The following is a 3807-nucleotide window of genomic DNA, read 5'->3' as shown; positions in this document are numbered from 1 at the left end:
TTTCCAAAGACTTGGATAATAGGTGGGCTGAGGACAAGCAGCTGGTGACAAAGGCTTGCTAAGTGCTTAAATCTATTGATGTTTCAGATGAGACCAAAGAAAATAGAGAATAATGGGCCTTGAGCCTCTTGGTTTATTTTAACTTAGGTAAAGAGATGGGCCTTCTTATGCTCTGTGTAATTTCAGAAAATGAAATATCTGGACTCTTACAAAACTCACTAATACAAACCTTGATAATCTTAAGAGGCACTGCAAAGAATTATGTTCATTTATATCAAATAATTATCAAATAACATGGAGAAAAAAAATTATTTTCAACTAAAATATGATAGCAAAATGTTAGAGTGCTCTTGGATGTAAATGCACACTCACACTCAAACACCCACACATATTTATAGCTTGGATCTTATTACTAGGTTCTCAGCCCCCGTCTTTTAGAGGTACTTGGCTATGGCTGACCTTTCACATCTTTATCATAGTTGCTGCTGGCGTGTGGAATAACCAGGTACTTGCAGTTGTCCCGATGGATCCGTGAGTAGATGTCTCTCTCACTTCTGGCATACAGCTTGATGTCACCCATGTATGAGCTGTTCTTGAGCTAATCTGAAAGCCACATGAAGTTTAGAGATCTGTAGTGATTGACTCTGCAGAAAGCTGGTGACTTCTGCACCTCTGCATCCGCTGACCCACTCTGTGATTTTATATGACCGACCATGTCGTGGCCGAGTTGCTATTGTTACCAGTACCACCAACAGTTTACTGTGGAATATTTAGTAGCAAGGAATTTCAAAACTGGACTCGTTGCACAGGTGGCATTCTATCACAGTACCACACTGGAATTCACCGAGCTCCTGAGAGCAATCCATTTTTTTCACAAGTGCTTTTAGAAGAATGATTCTGGACACTTGTGACCATTGAAGTGATTGGAACACCTGGGACTGCAAGTTTCAGATGAAAAGGCAGCTATTTTCCAACCAACCAGACACAGAGGGGGATGGACAAGGAGGAAAAGGGTACAGTTTTTGGTAGACAATTTCACACTTCCTTCCTTTCAGTATTGTTCAGTCCCAGCTCTGTGTGGGTTGGTCCATGTGCTCTTTTCCCCTTGCCGCAAGGAGTCCACCACATGCAGGTCTCGGTCTTGGTCCCTATTTCCATGGTATAGCTCTGCAACCTAGAGGCCAGAGCTTCTGTTTGGAAGTCTGCAGAGTCTCAGTTATGGACATCTTGCTGTGCTTCTTATCCTTCCAGAACCCATTTCTCACAACCTTACTGCACCTCTAAATTCCTACTAAAATCTTTCTAGGCTTCTTTGATTTTTGCTTCAAATACCCAATCTGTGGGGGACCTCTTTGGATTTATTCTTGCCCCTTTACCTAAATGTTTCTAGGAAAACTGTGGCAGTGGCACATACAAACTTACTGGTTTCTATAATGCTGGTAGTGAAGATGGTGAGTAGAGCTATGTTAATATCTACAGTGAGCTGAGGAGCCATATTACTGGTTATTTGACTGTTTTGAGTCTAGTCATAATCTTTATACTCAGCTCAGTAAATACATTTGTCATAGTAGGTGCCTGATCATCAACTAGTTCCTTAACATTGCTCTCTCCTACCAGGGTTGGCTCATTATGTCCACACTGCTCAGTAGTGTCTCCATTGTGCATATATTATTGGAAACGTATTCCAATATCAAATCAAATCACTTTTATTCAAATCAAATCACTTTTATTGTCACATCACATGTGCAGGTACACTGGTACAGTACATGTGAGTGAAATTCTTGTGTGCATAATGTTGAAGTTCCAGTAGTGAAGGTGAGGTGTCTATGAAGTGTTCAGCAGTCTGATGGCCTGATGGAAAAAGCTGTCTCTCAGTCTGCTGGTACGGGACCGGATGCTGCAGAACCTCCTTCCTGATGGAAGCAGTCTGAACAGTTTATGGCTGGGGTGACTGGAGTCCTTGATGATCCTCCCCACTTTCCTCAGGCACCGCTTCCTGTAGATGTCCTGGAGGGGAGGGAAGCTCACCTCCAATTATCCGTTCAGAGCACCGCACTACTCTCTGGAGAGCTTTGCGGTTGTAGGCGGTGCCGTTGCCATACCAGGTGGTGATGCATCCAGTGAGGATGCTCTCAATGGCACAGTGATAGAAGGTCCTGAGGATGCGGGGGCTCAAGCCGAATCTTTTCAGTCTCCTGAGAAAGAAGGGGTGCTGTTGTGCCTTCTTTACTGTTTTGTTTATGTGTACTGACCACGTAAGATCCTCAGCCAGATGTACACCAAGGAAGCGGAAGCTGCTCACTCTCTCCACAGCAGCGCCGTTGATGGTGATGGGGGTGTGTACTTCTCTGCACCTCCGGAAGTCCACTATCAGTATCCCGGGAGTTGATTTGAGGTGTGGTGCTTGTATTTGGAAAATTTTGCTCCATGCAGGTGATACAAACCATCCTTAAGCTGTGAAAACAGAAAAAAAACATTCAAAAAATTGCTACAATATTAGTAGTGGCAAAATCTAAAGTTTTGTACATCCTGAGGAAGAAAGAAAGCACTGATGAACTCAGTAATGCAGAAAGACTTGGACATCCATGGAAGACAACAGGGGTGGATGAACACAGAATCATTTCCAGGGTAAGGACAAACCCCTTTACAACAGTCAACCAAGTGAACAACACTCTCCAGGAAGTAGGCGTATTGAAATGCAAGTCTACCATGAAGAGAAGACTGCATGAAAATAAGTACAGAGTGTCCACTGCAAGGTGCAAGCCACTAATAAGCCTCAAGAATAGAAAGAACAGCTTGGACTTTGCTAAAAAACAAACAAACAAAATAAAACATCTAAAAAAGACAGCACAGACAGATTAAACCAAGATCAACCGCTACCATAATGATGGCAAGAAAAAAGTATGGAGAAGGCGTATATCAGCTCATGATTCAAAGCATACCACATGATCTGTAAAACACGGTGGAGGAAGTGTAAAGGCTTGGGCATGCAAGGCTAGCAGTGGTACTGGGACACTAGTGTTTTTTGATGATGTGACACAGGACAGAAGCAGCTGATTGAATAGTGAGGTGTTCAAAGAGATACCGTCTGCTCAAATCCAGCTAAATGCAATGAAAATGATTGGCCAACATTTCATAATACAGATGAACAATGACCAAAAACATATAGTCAAAGCAACCCAGGAGTTTTTTAAAGCAAAGAAGTGGAAAACCCAGTAGAGCATGTGTTGAAGACTAAACTTCAGACAGAAAGACCCACGAACATAAAGCAACTGAAAGGCCTGGTTGAACATTAAAGAGGAAACCCAGCATCTGGTGATGTACATGAGAACAAGACCTCGGGCCTTCATTGCCACCAAAGGGTTTAAACCAAGTATTAGAAATGAACAATCTATTTTCAGTTATTTATTTTGTCCAATTACTTTTGAGCCCGTGAAATGAAGGGATTGTGTTAAAAATGTTTCAGTTCCCCACATTTAATGCAGCCTTTTTTGTTCAACCCACTGAATTAAAGTTGAAAGTCTGCACTTCAACTGTATCTGAGTTGTGTCATTTAAAATTCATTGTGGTAACAAACAGAACCAAAATTATTTTAAAAAAAAGTTGTCTCTGTTCAAATATTTATATACCTAAAGGTATAACCTACCACATTGTGTCTGCTGTCAGAGTTGTATTCCATCAATGCCATAATCTCCTTGTCGGTGTATGTAAAGTGGGGCAAAAAAGTATTTAGTCAGCCACCGATTGTGCAAGTTCCCCCACCTAAAATGATGACAGAGGTCAGTAATTTGCACCAGAGGTACACTT

The 3807-nt window shown here is 41.9% G+C and overlaps 1 long non-coding RNA gene across 3 annotated transcripts in view; it reads right to left on the bottom strand.

Annotated features, from left to right (window-relative positions):
* Positions 1 to 2339: 2339 nt before the first annotated feature.
* Positions 2340 to 3807, bottom strand: part of LOC102305247 — a 23733-nt gene continuing 22265 nt past the window's right edge. For all 3 annotated transcript variants that reach the window (XR_001336235.2, XR_315651.3, XR_315652.3), the window contains one exon: positions 2340 to 2454. This is a non-coding gene — a long non-coding RNA (uncharacterized LOC102305247). The remainder of the gene's footprint in view (positions 2455 to 3807) is intronic.

This window comes from Haplochromis burtoni, unplaced genomic scaffold (genome assembly GCF_018398535.1).
Source record: "Haplochromis burtoni strain Fernald_Lab_line unplaced genomic scaffold, NCSU_Asbu1 Contig_21, whole genome shotgun sequence".
In the NCBI taxonomy this organism is placed as follows: Eukaryota; Metazoa; Chordata; class Actinopteri; order Cichliformes; family Cichlidae; genus Haplochromis; species Haplochromis burtoni.
Note: the sequence above shows the minus strand (reverse complement) of the source record. Positions and strands in the feature narration are given on the sequence as shown.